Source organism: Dipodomys merriami, unplaced genomic scaffold, assembly GCF_024711535.1.
Source record: "Dipodomys merriami isolate MVZ:Mamm:240054 unplaced genomic scaffold, mDipMer1.0.p SCAF_3, whole genome shotgun sequence".
Lineage (NCBI taxonomy): Eukaryota > Metazoa > Chordata > Mammalia > Rodentia > Heteromyidae > Dipodomys > Dipodomys merriami.
The window spans coordinates 68304340-68322928 of record NW_027204492.1 but is presented as its reverse complement, the minus strand read 5'-3'; positions in this window follow the sequence as shown (position 1 = coordinate 68322928).

Sequence of the window (18589 nt, the reverse complement as noted above, 5' to 3'; positions counted from 1 at the left end):
TTAGCCCAGTTATTAATGGGGTTATTGATTTATTGAGAATTTGTTTTGGGGGGTTTAATTTTCGGAGCTCTAAATATATTTTAGATATGAGGCCCTTGTCTGAGGCATAGCTAGTAAAGATCTTTTCCAAATCCATGGGCTTTCTGTTTTTCTTGCTAGCTTTGTTTTTGCCATGCAAAAACATTTCAGTTTGGTTCAATCCCATCTATCCAGCCTTTCTTTGATTTATTGTGCTTCTGGATCTTTACTTAGGAAGATTCTACTTGTGTTATGGAACCCTAGTGTTTTCCTTATCCTTTTCTGTAATATTTTCAGGGTGTCTGCTCTTCCCTCAAGGTCTTTGGTCCATTTGGACTTGATTATGGTTCAGAGTGATATATAACTATCTAGCTTCAGTTTTCTACTTGTGTATAGCCAATTCTGCCAGCACCTTTTGTTGAAGAGGATGTCTTTCTTACATGCTGTGTTTTTGGCTCCCTTTACCAAAGATTAGGTGACTATAGATCTAGGAGTTCACTCAATAGAGTCTTCAGTTGTATTCCCTTGGTCCTTAGGCCCATTGCTGTACCAGTGCCAAGCTGGCTTTTTTTTTTGTTGTTTTGTTTGTTTTTGTTTTCTTAATAACTACGGCTTTGTAATAGTCCTTCCTGCTAAAGACTGTTTTTGCTATTTGGGGTCTTCTCTTATTCCATATGGAACTTTTGGATTACTTCTATTTCGTTGAAGAATGTTGTTGGGATTTGGGGTATTGCATTGAATTTTTAGATAGCTTTGGGCAGTATTGCCATTTTCACATTGTTAATCTTTCCAATCCAGGACTATAGGAAAATTTTCTACTTCCTTAAATCTTCTTTAATTTCCTTTTTCAGGTTTTTAAAGTTTTCATCATAGAAGTCCTTCATACCTTTGGTTAAGTTAATTCCGAGGTACTTTTCTTGAGGCTATTCCAAAAGGAGTTGTGGTCCTGATTTCAGCATTACCCTTCTTGTTGGCAGACAGAAAAGCTACTGATTTTTGTGGGTTAATACCATGCTACTTTGTTAAAGTTTTGGATCAGCTCAAGTAGTTTGGGAGAGTAATCTATGGAGTTCTTTTTTCTTGCCAAAATCACACTTAAGCAAAATGAAACTCCAAGAAGAGGATACTTGAAAGGGGTAGGGTGGTATCAAAGGGAAAAGAGGTAGACAAATGAAGAAGAGAATAAGGGAAATGTATACAAGACCTCCTTTTGACATTTTCTTCTTAGTATAATATTTTCATTGTAAAATTCAAATTTGTTTTATGAAATGTTATTAGTCTATTTTGTGAAAAATGTGAATTAAGGTACTATTAAGGAAGTAAGAATGTACATTCTTCATAAAACACTAAGTAATATCTAACTTCTTAAACTACTTTTTTTGTCAGTTGTGGGGCTTGAACTCTGAGCTTGGGTGCACTCTTCAGATTGAGGAGAGTACTCTACCGCTTGAGCCACAGCGCCACTTCTGATTTTCTAGAAGTTTATTGGAGATGAGAGTCCCACAGCCTTTCCTGCTCAGGCTGGCTTTAAACTGTGATCCTCAGATCTCAGCCTCCTGAGTAGCTAGGGTTACAGGCATGAGCCACCAGCACCCAGTTATAAACTACTTATTTTTGATTACCATCTGTGCATTATTTTTATAATTTTATCAACTCTCAGTAAATAGAATCTACTGCTTTCAACAGTGTAGGTCTTTCTTTCACCCATTTTCCTCTGATTCTGTGACCTCCTCCTAGCTTCCCTCTTATGTGCACATGTATATGCCATATGTGGGGTCAAGAACAGAGAGTCAACAAAAAATGATATGACAAAATAAGAAGTCCTTTGTTTCTTGAGTCCTGTTTATTTTGTCATATCTTATATTTTGAATTTAACATCTGCATATCAGGGATACCATGCACCATTTGTTTCTCTGATCTTGGCTTATTTTGCTCAACATGGTTTTCCTAGTTCCATCCATTTCACTGCGAATGCCATTATTTTGTCCTTTCTAACAGCTATGTAATATTCCATTGTATATAGGTATTACAATTTTTGGATCCATTCATCTGTAGTGGGGCATCTGGATAGTTTCCATATCCTGGCTATTGTGAACAGTGCAGCAATGAGCATGGAGGTGCACATGTCCTTGTGTCCTGGTTCCAGTTGTTCAGGGTAGATGCCTAGGAGTGGTATGGCTGCGTTGTAGGGAAGGTCTATGTTTAATTTTCTGAGGAACCTCCAGACTGCTTTCCAAAGTGGTTGTACTAATTTACATTCTCACCAGCAGTGCAGTAGGGTTCCTCTTTCTCCACATCCTATGGGGTTCTTTAAATACAGGATCATGTAATCTACAAAGAGGGAGTTTTACTGCTTCTTTCCCTATTTGGATCCCCTTTATGTTCATCTCTTGCCTTATTCTCTAGCTAGGAGTTCCCATACTATATTGAAGAAGAATGGAGAAAGTGGACACACTTGTTCTTAATTTTAGAGTAAATGATTTTAACTATTCACCATTAAGTATAATGCTGGCTGTAGGTTTCTCATATACAGCCTTTATTATATTGAGGAATTGTATTTGTTTTCTTTTGTTGTTGTCTTGTTTGTTCATTTATCTGTATTTTGAGTGCAAGGGGACAGGATGGTGGGACAAATGGCGAATAAATGCAGCAGTGATACTCACTGGACACTATGTCAAAAATGTACTATACAACTTTTGGGTGGGATGTAAGGGAAAAACTGGGAGAGAGTGAAGGAAGGGGTGACATTGTCCAAAAAGAAATGTACTTACATAGCTATAACCACTCTGTGTATCTCCTTTATAATAACAATTAAAAATTTAAAAAGAATTTGAGCAATAACAAATCCTGGTGGGGATGTGGGGAAAAAAGAACTCTATTGCACTGTTGGTGGGAATGTAAACTAATACAACCACTCTGAAAGGCAATTTGGAAAATTTTCAAAATGAACATAGAACTACCCTACTCTTGGGCATCTATCCAGAACATCATAGGTCAGGATACATTAAGGACATTTGCACATCTATTTTCATTGCTTCACTATTCACAATAACAAAGTTGTGGAAAGAGCCCAGATGTCCTATAATAGATGAGCAGATTAAAAATGTGATACATACACACAGTGAAATTTCACTCATCCATTAGAAAGCATAAGAAGATGAAAGTATAATATTAGAAAGCACCATTTGCAGGGAAATGGATAGACCTAGGACAAATCATGTTAAGTGATGTAAGCCAAGGTCAGCGAGAAAAATGACATATATTTTCTCTCATATGTGGAGGCTAGATCTAAAATACAACTGGACATAATAACTTATATAGGGCTCTATGCATTTACACGAAAAATTGATTAAAGGAAGATACACTTAGGGAAGCAACCCAAAAGTATACTTCATCTGAACATCTAAAGAACTATTTATCAAAATGAAATTCAGGAAATGGAAACATTTTTGTTGGTGTTGTTTTTGTTTTAAGTTTTTTTTGTTGTTGTTGAAGTGGAAGGAGGAAAGGTGAATAAATGCATTTATTATATTCAATATGTAAAAATGAATGCTACAACTTGAGAGCAAGGATCTAGGGTGAAAATGGGGAAGAATGAAGGAAGGGATGACACTGTCCAAGTGCACTCATTACCTGACTTTGTACAAATCCTTAACATTAACAATTAAAAATAGGTCTGTTTATATCAGATTGTTTGTTTTCCTTCCTCTGAGAATGTCTATATATAATTTCCAGTCCCTGAAGGATATGTTAACTGAATACGGAATTTGAGGTCAATTGTTCCCCATTGTTAGGAAATGGAAAGGCTTGGAAAAAATTATATTAAGTGAAGTAAGCCAAGCCCAAAGAAACATAGGTCCCATGGTTTCCCTTATTTGCAATATCTAGTATATGTCTGAGTCAAGCAGAAAAGGTCAGATAAGGTGATGTTAGGGAAATGAACCCTAAGATATGTATTCAAATGTTTTTTTCTTTCATGCGATTGTTTCTAACGCATTTATAAGATTATTTCTTTGTTGCTTTGTATGTCCCTCCCCCACAGTATAACCCCTGCTTTCACTGGATTTGATGGTATAATTTGTCGATAGGAAGGGGAAAAACAAGTCGTTTAAATAAGGATACAGGTGGACCCATTGCAACAATGAGAAGTACAAGTCGTTATGTCAAAAACGAACTTTACAACTTTGGTGGGGAGGTTGGGGGGGGGTGGGAGGAGGCTGAGAGGGGATGGGAAGGGGAAACAAAGGAGGAGCCTACAATGCTTGATAAGAAATGTACTCATTATCTTGCCCATGTAATTGTAACCCCTCTGTACAGTATTTTCACAATAAAAATAAATAAATATTAAAAAAATATTTTAACACCTTCTTGTGGCCTCCATTTTGTTTGAGGTTTCTTTTTTTATTATTGTGAAAATACTGTACAGTTTTTTATTATTGTGAAAATACTGTACAGAGGGGTTACAATTACATGGGCAAGATAGTGAGTACATTTCTTATCAAGCATTGTAGCCTCCTCCTTTGTTTCCCCTTCCCATCCCATCCTCCCTCCACCCCCCCACCCAATCCTCCTCCCCCCAACCAAAAGTTCATTTTAGACATAAAGACTTGTACGTCTCATTGTTGCAATGAGTCCACCTGTATCTCTATTTGAATGATTTGTTTTTCCCTTCCCCTCCACAAATTATAACAACATCAAATACAATGAAAGCAGGGGTTATACCATGGGGGAGGGACATACAAAGCAACAAAGAAATTCTAACACATTTATAAGATTATTTCTTTGTGGCCTCCATTTTATCAGAAATCAACTTTCATTCATATTGATGTTGCTCAACAAGCAATGCATTATTTTTCTCTGGTTACCCTCAAAGATTTTTTATAGTTAGTGCTCAGAAGTCTAATTATGCTGTACCCTTATGTGGATTTCTTCAGGGTTCAATTTATATGGATTTCTCTCTGCCTCTTAAGCCTATTGTTTTCAAATTTAGGGATTTTTCATTCAAAAGCTGTCTAGCCTTGAATTATTTCTATTTTCATTCTGAAAATACAAAGTTATGAATACTATTCTTGTGATTTTTATCCTTTGGTACCTTGAATCTTTGTTCATTTATTCTTTGGTCTATTTTCTTTGCTGTTTACATTGAATAAATTCTATTGTTCTGTCCTTAATTTCATTTTCTGCCATTTCTTCTTAAAAATGGAACTTTCCAGTGATTTTTTTCATGGTGGCACATTACTCAACTCAGGAGGCAAAAGTAGGAGGATCATGATCCAGCACCAGCCTTGGCCCCCCCAACAAAAAAAAATCACGAGAGCCTACTGAAAAGCAAACCCAAATCAAAGGAGGAATGTCATAAGTGGTAGAATTCTCCTCTAGCAAGAATAAAGATCCAACATTGCCAAAAAATATCCATTACTAAATATAGAAGATTTTTATATAATTCATACCTTTTGGTATGGGAACACTGGATTATTTTAAATTAATATATTGTGATTATATTTTCTATCATTTGCATTTATTTTGGAGAAAATTTGTACTTTAAGCATTTTTAGGAGTGTTCTTTTTATTTCTCTTTGGTTTCTGAACACAAAAGACATGCATTCTATAAATAAAGGATTTTTTTCCCTGTTAACCAATACAGGGACATTTTGTGGGGCAGCAGGTAAGCATGTGAGTATTTCTATTTTAAGTCACATTTCTGTGGTCAAAAGGCTGGTACGTAGCTCCAATGTGGGCACCATCTCAGGTGACTCCCCAAATGAGTCATTGGAGGTGAAACATCCCAGGGTAGTGAACCCCATGGTTTTCTGCTCTGAGTGGGCCTAGATGCTAAGGTCTGCCAATCACTAGGTCTGTCCCACCTATAGCCGTGTCCTTTCCACGCTATCCTTTGGTGACACCTCTTCTTTTCACCCATCCTAATGAGCCAGATCAGCCATCTTGCCCTCAAACTGGGTAAACTGACTGGTTTGGGCAAGTGTGAAAATATCCGGTGTTTGCTCAAGGGTGCTGGTGGCCCAGATCAAAACCCTGCTCTATCTCACTTGGAAGCACTGATTTCAGATGTGGGGCTTAGTTTCTCACCTAGGAGATGGTGGTGGACTCTGGAAGTCATCTTGAGAACTGGGGTGGGGGTGGGGGTGGCATGGAGAGATGATCAGCCATTCTGAGCCACTGAGGCAAAACTCAGGGCTTAGGCACTGTCCCTGAGTATATTTAAGCTTTTTTTTTTGGGGGGGTGGTCCGGTCGTGGGGCCTGAACTCTGGGCCTGGGGGCTGTCCCTCAGCTCTTCAGCTCAAGGCTAGCACTCTACCACTTGAGCTACAGCGCCACTTCTGGCTTTTTTCTTTTTGCTTATGTGATACTGAGGAATTGAATCCAGGGCCTCATGCATGCAGGGCAAGCGCTCTACCACTGAGCCACCTTCCCAGCCCAAAACATTTTTTTAATCATGGATATTTTAAGATCCTTGTCAGAAATTTTCAGTTATTCATTTCAATTGTTGGTGCCACTTGAATGTCCTTTTATATTCAAATACTGATTCTGTTATTTCAGCATATTTGGAGATTGGGAGAGAATATAGTGGTTTAGATGACTAGTTTCACCTACAAGCTTAATTATTTTGTTGTTATACAATATTTTAACATCTGGTATTACAAATTCACACTTACTTTTTTATCAACATTTTTTACCTAATATCACCCACCTGTTCTTTCAGATTAGCTTTAGAATCATTTTGTAGGTTTGAAAATTCCCCACTGAGATTTTGATTGCTATAGCATTGAATTTATAAAGTAATTGGGGGAGAACTGACATCCCTACAAGATTGAATTTTTGTTAGCAGTGTGTTAGGACTCTCCATCTAATCAGATTTTCTTTTATGTCTCAGGGTAGATTGATTTATTGTTGCCAATTATTTGCTCCTTTCCTTGTAAAAGGATTATGTCTCACCCTTTGATGTTGAACTTACAGTGCCTCTCTGTGGGGTGTGTATATTCCCTTACCTTATTGAGTCAAGCTTGGCCAAATGCTTTTCTTTGACCAATACTATGAGACTAGAAGTGACAAACACCTGGTTCATACAGAAACTTTAAGAACCACTCTATAGCTCTGGTATGAATATGTATTCTCTCTTCTACAAGCATAGTAATGAGGAAGTTAGAGATGAGCTATAGTTATGCACAACTAATCAAAACTTCCTTTTAGTTCTGAAAACTATTAAGCTTCAGTGCAGTAAGCCACTGACATTTAGAGTTGTTACTCTATCATAACCCAAAAAATCCTGTTAAATTATCTTCTGAGAAGTTGCATGAACCCCGTATCTATTTCGAGAGTATATGTTTACACTGATTTCAGTTTATTCCATAGTTATTTGTTATCAGTTGTTTTATGTTCTCCAGGACTGAAATTTGAAAATTTGTGTTTTTTTTCTACAGAAGTGTGTTTTGAACACATATAAGTATAGTTTGTTTTCTATTTCCTTTTTCTGTCTTTCTCATTTATTTATCTATAATGGGATTGAGGTCAGGTTTCTGTGCCAGGCAAATATTCTTCCACTGAGTTATATCCCTATCACTATTTTTGTGTTGGTCTTGGGGCTTGAACTCAGGGCCTGGGCACCGTCCTTGAGCTGTTGTGCTCAAGGTTAAGTGCTTTGCCACCTGAGCCACAGAACCACCTTGGGCTTCAGGGATGTTGCATAATGATTTACAAAGGTTAATCCAAGAGGAGCATAAATATCCTAGTTATGTCTGTACCAACAACAGAGCCCCAAAATTCATGTGCCTAACAATTATAGACCTGAAAACAAAAATAAGCAAGTATAAAATCTAAAACTCTAGTTGAAAATGTCAGCACTCTCACTCAGAAACAGGTGGAAGGAACAGACAGAAAAGAAGATACAAGAGATCTGAATAACATGATGAACTAACAAGTTTTGTTTGCCATAAATAGAACAATCCAATCAACAGCAGCAAAATATATATTCTACAGAGTCAATGAAACAATACGCTGGACAATACTATTTTCTAAGAAACAAACCCTAGAAGATTCAAAAGAACTAAAATCATGTAGAATATATTCTCTAATTATAATGTGACCTAATGTAAAACTATAGCAAGAAACCAGAAAATTTGTGAAAATTGGAAATTAAGGAATGCATCTCTAAGTATTCCATAGGTAAAAGTCGTTTCAAAGAAAGTTTAAAAACAGATAAAATGGTGCAACAAAGGGTTAACTAATTCAGCAGTGATACTCACTAGACACTATGTCGGAAATGAACTTAGGTAGAGGGGAGCCAGGAGGGAAAAAACCTGGAGAAAATAAGGGAGGGGTGACAGTATTCAAAAAGAAATGTACTCATTACCTCACATACAACGGTAACCCCTTTGTACATCACCTTTACAATAAAAATGTCATGGAAATGAATATAAAGCAAACAGAGCTAATGAGATCAACTTACCAAGTATATAATATGAAAAGTATGCTGATCAAATTGATAGTACTAAATGTCTATATTAGAAATACAAGAGGATTTCAAGTTATGGACTATGTCAAGGACCTGTTTAGAACAGACAAATAAATTCAAAGGAAAATACTTTACAAGCATGTGACTAAAAGCCACTGATATTTTTAAAAATAGAAAAATAACAGAACAAGCCAATGAAGCATAAAACTGATTATTTAGAAAGATAAGTAAAATTGATCAACCTTCAGCAAGTCTGACAAAAGTGAAATAAGAAAAAATCCAAAACATAAATTTTATAAATTAGATAGGAGATCTCACCTCAAACTCTTGAGGTCATTTAAGAAATAAGGGAGAGAAGGCTGTGCCAGATGGTGGCTAAGATCCTCCAGTAATTGTAGTACTGTAACTTGATCACACTCCTAAATATCCTCGCAACTGTAGGTAAGCAGTAGCCAATAACAAATTCGCTTTACTGCAAACATGCTCTCAGTTATTCAGGGTATGAAAAGTCATTTTTCCGTTTTCATTCTTGTAGTCCTACCCTCTATCCTCCATTTTCCCAAGTGAGGGAGCTCTAGAATATCTTTACAGCTCCAGGCAAGGTCACTACGCTCCTCTCCTTAACTCTTTAGCATAGGAACATTCAGCAGAGCAAGAAATACAACCCTGGAGATGAAAACCAGTACATTTGAAAATGAGCAGACTCAAGGCCATTCTATAGTCTGCAGTCATGCCTCAACACATGTATTGAGAAGCTGATGGTGATTTACTTTTATTTGTAAAAAATCCATCTCCCTCCAGAGGGAAGGAAAATGCTGGAAAGGGTGACTGATCATGTGCACTGTTTAGTGAGCATTGTAGGGCCCCTTTGTCAATGATGTGAACATAAATGTAAAAAAAGAAAAAAGATAACTAACATTATGAAAGGGGTGGAGAGAATAGACCCCCTTGTACACAGTGAGAATATAAATTAGTAATGTCACTATGAAAACAGTGCAGAAGTCCTCAAAATGCTGGAGAAAAGCTCTTTTTTCTTCTCAGACTAGACTACTGTATACATATACATATATATATATTTTTTTTTTTTTCTTATCAGAGCAATCATTTTACAAAATTAAGACACCTTTGCTTGTATTTCTCCAAAACCTTGTTCTCATTATTTGTGAACTGGTGTTGAGTTCAGGGGACTCAATTTCTGGTGTCATTCCCACACTCACAGCAAGTTAAACAGTTATTTCAAACACCAAACTACCAACATAAGAACTAAAAAACGGTCAAGGGTGACCACAGTGCCTGCACTTAATAAAATAAAATGAAAACACATATTGAATAAGACAGAGATGTTTGTTTCACCCTTCTACCAAATATAAGTAAGCCAGAATAGAAATAGGTGCTTCCAACTTGGAAAGAAAAAGAGAAATAAGTCTATGCCTTAAACTTGAAACCCAGGGGCAGGCTTAACATCGTAAAACCTAATTTTTGGCAGAGCTCTATGAATACTACTGCCTACTAATCAGCACAGAGTGAGTCATGGGACCTGATAAACCAGGCAGCTAACTGCTTCCACTCTGTTTTAGAACCTGGAGCTGCATTGGTGAGATCTAATAGCAAGTAGAAACTGAAAGACCCATACAACCATAGTTCACAAATGGAGACTTTAAGCCAACCCTGGTACCAGGATGACACCTGTATGCCAGTGATACAAGACTTGTTTCAATTTTGGAGAGGGTCAGAAATCCACTTAGCCCTCCCTTTAAACAGTGTACAAGTCTGTGGCTGTGAGACTAAGAGGGACCCTAACATAGCATTAGCTGGATTGGCCAAGAAACTCTCTCTACCTCCATCTTTTAACTTTTTATAGCATGTCTCTCACCATGTAGTTGCTTAAAGAGGAATGTCTACAACTGAGCTGTCCTCATTCAGAAATCTAGAGCCTAGTGGGATGTGACCCAGCTTAGTACAAGTTTAAGAGTACAAGTGGCTCCCTTCCAATCCATTTGTTGGGAGTAGAATAAGGTAATAAGCACAAGACTTTGCTCCGGAACTTAATGATCAACTGGTTAAACCCAACACTGGGAAGACTCTACAGATTATAATTCCAGTTCGACCAGGGGACAGAAACTCTAAAAGAGCTCAGTATCAAGGAAATGAACATGGCCCCAGCCTGTCTTCTTTTACATCTATAATCACCTGTGACTGCTCCCAATGTTCTTGGGCCATGAGTTTATCTTAAAACTCACTAGTCTACAGGATCTAATATCTAGAATATACAAAGATCTCACAAAATACCTTCCCCCACCCCGATAAATCAGTGAGCTAAACAAAGACATCAGAAGAAGCAAGAATGGCAATAAGCTCATGGGGAAATGTCCAGGCATAAAGGAAATGCAAATCCCACTGAAATTGAGATCTCATCTCTCATCTAGTATTATTGTTCATCATTAAGAATACAAATAACTAATGTTGGAAGGAAGGTGTGGGAAAAAGGACCCCTATACACTGTTAGGAGGAATATAAACTAATGCAAAGACTCTGGAATGTTATGTAGAGATTGCTCAAGTAACTGAACAGAACTACCTCTTTCTGAGCATCTACCCAGAATATTACAAGTGAAGATACAGTGTAAACATTTACACATCATGTACATTGCTGCACTATTCAATGTAGCCAAACTATTGAAACAGCCAAAATACCTGACAACAATGAGTGGATCAAGAAACTATGGTTTATATATACAATAGAATTACACTCATCTACAGAAAGAATAATAATATGTCATTCACAGAGAAATGCATGGATTGAGAAAAATTACATTAAATGAAATAAAGTTCAGAGGGACAAATGATACATGTTTTTCTCATATGTGGAAATTAGATTTAAATACAAATATACATCATAACATAAACACAAACAAATTGACTAAAGGACAATATTCTTAGGGGAGGAATCCATGGAGGTAGAGAGGGTGTGCAAATACAGTGATAATATTCAGCATAGATTATGCAAAAACTAAAGTACCTAACTTGAGGGTAGATATTGAATAGCAAAGGACAGAGAACAATAAAAGTGGTGACATTGATCAAGATATATTGTATTCATAATGTGACTTGTAAAATTGAAAGCCTTGAAAACATTACAGGAAGGAATAGGAAAAATGCTAAGGCTCCTTGGAATAGGCCAGCATTTTATTAATAAAACCCTGAATCACAACAAATCAAAAAAGGTTGGAAAAATGGGATTGCATGAAACTGTAGAGCTTCTGCATGGCAAAGGACATAGCTAGTAAGATCAATAGAAAGCCCACGGACTGGGAGAAAATTTTCACTAGCCATACAATGGACAAGAGCTTCATATCTAAAATATACTTAGAACTCAAAAAATTAAATCTTCCCAAAACAAATACTCAAAGAAACAACCACCTGATTAATAAGTGGGCTATAACACTTCTCTGAAGAGGAAATAAGAATGGCCAATAGACACATGAAGAAATGCTCAACTTCTCTGGCCATAAAAGAAATACAAATCAAAACAACATTGAGATTCCACCTCACCCGAGTTAGAATGAGATGTACAAGACACTATGTCGAAAAACGAACTTTACAATTTAGGAGGGGGGAAGGAGGTAGGTGGAGGGTGGGGAGTGTAGTTGAGAAGGTGGGAGGGACAGGATGGTAGGGGAAAAACAAAGGAGGAGGCAACAATGCTGGATAAGAAATGTACTCATTACCTTGCTCTTGTAACTGTAATCCTTCTGTAATAAAACATAAAATAAATAAAATAAAACATAATAAAATATAAAACATAATAAAACATAAAATAAATAAAATAAAATCTAATAACAACAGATGCTGGAGGGGATGTGGCCAAAAGGGAACCCTACTGCATTGTTGGTGTGAGTGTAAACTTGTTCAGCCACTCTGGAAAGCAGTATGGAGGTTCCTCAAAAGACTACACATAGAACTCCCCTGTGACCCAGCAATCCTACTTTTGGGCATTTACCCAAATGAAAACAAACAAGACCATACTAAAGCTACCAGCACAACTATGTTTATTGCAGCATTATTCACCATAGCTAAGATATGGAACCAACCCAGATGCCCCTCAGTAGATGAATGGATCAAGAAAATGTGGTATATATATATATATATACAATGGAATTCTATGCTTCCATCAGAAAGAATGACACCGCCCATTTGTTAGGAAATGGAAAGACTTGGAAAAATCATATTAAGTGAAATAAGCCAGTCCAAAAAAATTTAGGCCCCAAGGTTTCCCTTATTTGCAGTACTTAGTATACATATAGGATAATCTTATCAGGTGAGCTGAAAAGCTCAAAATCTATGTACATGTGTCCATATAAGATGATGCTAAATGAAATGAACCCCAAAATATGACACAAGAGGTCTGTCTTTATTGTTATTGTTTTAAATGTGCTATGTGATTTTTTTTGTTTCCTTTGTATGTTCTTCCCCCTATGGAATATCCTCTGTTGTCACTGTACTTGATTTTGGTACCCTGCATGTTGTATATACATTTTTCTAATCTGGGGAGGGGAAGGGAAATAACAAAAAAAAGCTGAAACAAGGACACAGGATGACCCATTGAATCAATGATACCCACAAGACAGTATATTGGAAATGAACTTTACAACTTTGGGAGGGGGATAAGGGAGTGGGGTGGGAGGAGCATGGGAGGTAGGGGAGGGAAGGGATAGTGGGAGAACAACAAGGGAAGGGATAACAATGATTGACAAGTAATGTACTCATTTCCTTACTCATGTAACTGTAACCCCTCTGTACATAATCTTCACAATAAAATTTAAAAAGTAAAAAAATTGAAAGCCGTTTATACAACTGTATGACTGTAATTCTAGCTACTCAGAAGGCTGAGATATGATGATCACTGTTCAATGAAAGCCCAGACGGGAAAGTCTGTGAGACCCTTATTTGCTATTAATCACTAGAAAATTGTAAGTGGCACTGTGGTGGAACGAAGGAAGGAAGGAAGGAAGGAAGGAAGGAAGGAAGGAAGGAAGGAAGAAAGAAAGAAAGAAAGAAAGAAAGAAAGAAAGAAAGAAAGAAAGAAAGAAAGAAAGAAAAAAGGAAAGAAAGAAAGAAAAAAAGAACTAGGCAGTCCATAGAAGTGTGGGCCTTTTTCGTACTCCAGTTTTATGTTGGTACTGCTGAGTTTTGTTCTCATCCTTGGCTTCCTAAGTAGCTAAGTTTTCAGGCATGAGCCATCAGCACCCAACTTAAAATTTTAGCTCTATGATGGTTGAACACTACTTAATACTGACACAAGGTAAAATAGATTGATTGCTGAAGTCAGAATTAGGCTTTTAAAATACATTTTTAATTGTAAAAATACAGTACAGAGGGGTTACAGTTAAATAAGCAATGTAATGTGTACATTTCCTATCGAGCATTGTTACCTCTTCCTTTGTTGTTCCCCTGCCATCCCTTCCCTCCCCACCTCCACGACTCAAAATTAAATTTGGTATATCATTAAAAGTGGCAATTTAAATGTCAGATGTAAGATAAATAATCCAACAGCTAGGGTGGAAACAATTGGTTAATAATGTGGGATATATAAAATTAACGTTCTATATTAACGTTCAAATATCCTCAAATAGGGCATTTAAAAACAATTTTATTGGCATGTTACCTGTACACGGGGGAATTCATTGTAACATTTCCACAAATGTATATGATATACTCCAATCAAACTGACCTCCTCCATATTCTTCCTTTATTTCCCCTTATTAAAGCATTTTTAACACATTTCATTTTTTATTTTCATACGGGCATATATACTACTTTGGCCATATTCAGCCTCATTCATTCTCTCTATTGGTCCTCAACCTTTTCACTCATACCTGCCCTGCAAAAGTCTGTTTTACTTTATCACTCATCTGTTTCCCTTTTAGCATATATTAACTGTACAAAAGGTTTGACCATAGTCCTTCACATGTGTATTTTAACAGTCACATGAAGCTTAACAGAATTTAAGAAATAGTAAGTTAAAATAGTGTGCAGCCATTGTTTACAATTATATGGGTTTGTTTTACAGATAAGGAAACATATTCTTGCTATAAAATTTCTGAAAGAGCAAATTACAACGTTTATATACTGTGTGGCATACATTTCCTCAAACAGAAGCCTAGAGATCCTAACATGGTCCTAGTCTGGATTGTCCTGACATGTTAACAGTAATGATCTCTGTACAGAAACGTTGCAGATAGTTTCCAAAACCTTTTTTTTCCTTTTTTTTTTTGGTGAAAATACTGTACAGAGGGGTTACAATTACATGGGCAAGATAATGAGTACATTTCTTATCAAGCATTGTAGCTTCCTCCTTTGTTTCCCCTTCCCATCCCATCATCCCCCAGCCCCCACCCAATCCTTCCCCCCTCATCCCCGCCGTACCAAAGTTGTAAAGTTCGTTTTCGACATAACGACCTGTACATCTCATTGTTGCAATGGAGTGTCTAAAACCTTTTAATCAAATTAAATGTGTTATACAAATCCAAAAAATACATGAAACATCAGTGTTCAGTTTGATGAGTTCCCACAGACTGGACACAACTACATAAAGTTATATGCACACAAAAAATAGGACACTATCCATCTGCAGAAGTGCCCCTGTGCTTGCTTCCAGTCACTACCTCTCCTAATGGTAAACACTTTTCTGACTTCATACTATAGATTCATTTTACCTATTGTAGAACTTTCCAGTCAAAAGACTGTTCATTTCAATGTGTTTTTTAAATTATTATTAAGTAGTTGTATAAAGGGATTACAATTCCATATATCAGGTTATGAGTACAGTGCTTCTTGGACAGTGCCACCCCTTCTTTTGTTCTCTCCCATTTTCCCCAACCCAGTCCTACCCATAAGTTGCAGAGTTCATTTTTACAAAGTAAACTACTTAATAGTTCATGCAATTCAAAGTACATAGTGTGCATTAATTATGACTACATTTGCTCTTCATCCTGTGTTCTCCCCTCAAAAAAATGTATCCAATGCCTGGTATTTGATTTGATAAACAGTACATAAGTTGTTCAGAGAAGTTATGCTTTTGGATTCCTCCCCCAAGTATAACCCCTTTAGTTAGTTAGTTTGTGTATAAATGCATTTTAAAACTTGAGACAGGGTCTCACAACTTGCCTCAGGCTGGCTGAAACTTAAACCCCCAGCCTCAGCCTTCCTAGTAGCTGGAATTGCATACATCCATAACAATATCCGGTGAAAGATCACACTAAAATTACTGGCATAAATGTAGTGTACAAAGGGGGTTTATTTGATATTACTACATGCATATAATGCATTTTAACCAAATTCACTACATCTATGTCATCTCTCTTCCCTCTTCCTCTTAAACAGTTTTTACTCAGTTTCATTGTGCTATTTTCATATATACATATATATATATATCATACATATATACATACATATAAAGAGAGATAATAGGTAGGTCAAAAAATGAATATACTTTTATAATATTCACCCCTATGATACCCTCCCTGATCTTGATGGTTGCCCCCACGAACAGTCCTCTCTTTGTAATCATGATATATTATTTTGGGTGTTTAAAATCCACATGTCAACAAAAACATGAAAATCTGTCATTCTGAGACTTGCTTATTTTACTTAATATGATGGTCTCTAGTTTCATCTTTTTTTCCTGAAAATCATCTGATTTCATTCATCTCTATGGCTGAAGAGCAGTACATTGTGCATATGTACCACATTATCTTTACCCATTCTTCTGACTGGCACGCAAGCTGATTTCATAACCTGGTTATTATGAACAGTGTAAAAATAAATATCAATGTGCAGGTCTCACTTCAGTAAGCTCACTTTGCAAGTGAGGTATCTCAAATATATTAAAGAAATAAAATATATAGAATAAAGGATATGGTATGCACTTATAATCCCACCACATCAGAGGCTGATGCAAGAGGATTATGAGTTCAAGATCAGCCTGAGTTTCACAGTAAGACTCTTCCCCCCCACATCTTGCAATAAAAATATAATGAATAAAATGGAAAATTGTGACCAGAGTGCCTTAACTGCAAAGTTGAACTGGTACATAAGAATTTCTTGGTGCCAGTGACCCATACTTGTAATACTAGATACTCAGGAGGCTGATATCTGAGGAGACCTTGGTTTGAAACCAGCCCAGAAAGCAAAGGCCATACAACTCTGATCTCCAATTAACAAGCAAAGATTTTGAGGTATTGCTCAAGTGGTTAGAGCACTAGGCTTGAGCAAAAATGCCAGACAAGAGCAAGGCTCTGAGTTCAAAATCCCAATGCTGGCACATATGCACACACACACACACACACACACACACACACACACACACACACACGCATGCATGCACACATGCACACAATAATTAGTGGAATCGACAATAGGTCAAATTATATTATTCAATTTGAGCAACATAAAGAAAAAATAAAAGACTCAGACAGCCATATGAATATACATATAGAGAGTATATAGGAAGACAGAGAGAGAGGGACATGAAGAATATTTGAATAAATATTGATCAAAAACTTCAAGAATGTGATGGAAAACACTAGTATATATAATTATAAGAATTTAAAAGAAATCTAAGATACATTTTAAGAGTTGAGATTGTGGAACTGTGTGTTGGAAGCAGCCTGAATCCCTGGGTCATCTGGTAGGAGAGAGTTCTTGCCAATCCACATCAGAATTGCTGTTGCATCAGCAGCTTTAATTGATTATTCCTGTGGTTAGATTTATGAGACTATTGAATTTATAAAGATAATAGTGTGTTCTTGTTGCAAAAAATTCTAAAATTACAAACGAATCACAATTCTCTACATAGTTACTATAGATTTCTGCCTTCTCTACTGAGGTAATCACAATTAATAATTTGATAATGTTTTCTATAAACTGAGTCTTCACTTTTTCATAGACAGATAAATTATAAAACATACTGTATTATTTTAGAATATTTTAGAATCATGGGTAGTGATATACATGTTGATGGGTGATTTTTCTTTATTTTTAATGTATGCAGAATCTTTCCAAGATAGAATATATATATATATATATAGCTCATTTCTGTAATACTTTTAAAAATATGTATGTAATAATTAAATAATTCTTGATAGGTGTGTGAGTTATTTCCCATACTTTCAATGTGAATTCTGGGGCAAATATGTATGCTTTTTATATACAAAAATGAAATATAAGCAGAGAATCACATTAAAGTTTAAGTATTATAAATATGAAAACATATAAATATTGTCCAGAGACTAGAAAATGCTGGAACAATTCACTTTATCAAAACTTAATATGTGAATATTCCACATTCTAAAAAGTGCTCATCAATCTTTCAAACTTTATTCAAATTTATAGTAAATATATTATCTCACTATTATTATTTTTTATTGTGAAAATACCATACACAGGGGTTACAATTACATGGGCAAGATAGTGAGTACATTTCTTATCAAGCATTGTTGCCTCCTGCTTTGTTTCGCCATACCATCCCTTCCCTCCCCAAATTAGAGAAGTGTATATACAAGATGCAGGGCACCAACATTAAATACAGTGAAAACAGGGTTTATACCATGTGGGGGGGAATATACAAAGCAACAAATATTCACATGGTACATTATAAATATGTTAGAAACAATAGCAAGAAAGAAAAAACATTGTGTCCCTATCTTGGGGTTCATTTCGCTTAACATCATCTTATCTGGTCATATGTACATAGCTTTTGACCTTTTCAGCTTGTCCCAGACATTTACTAGTTATTTCAAATAAGTGAAACCATGGGACCTATGTTTCTTTGGGCCTGGCTTACTTCACTTAATATAATTTTTTCCAAGTCTTTCCATTTCCGAACAAATGGGATGATGTCATTCTTTCTGATGGAGGCAAACATTAAATCCTCCAAATGGGGGGTGGGGTGGGGAGGGGGGAGGCTGGGAAGGGATGTGAAGGGTAAACAAAGGAGGAGGCTGCAGTGCTTGGTAAGAAATGTACGCATTATCCTGCCCATGTAATTGTAACCCCTCTGTACAGTATGTTCACAAATAAAATAAAATAAATAAAAAAATC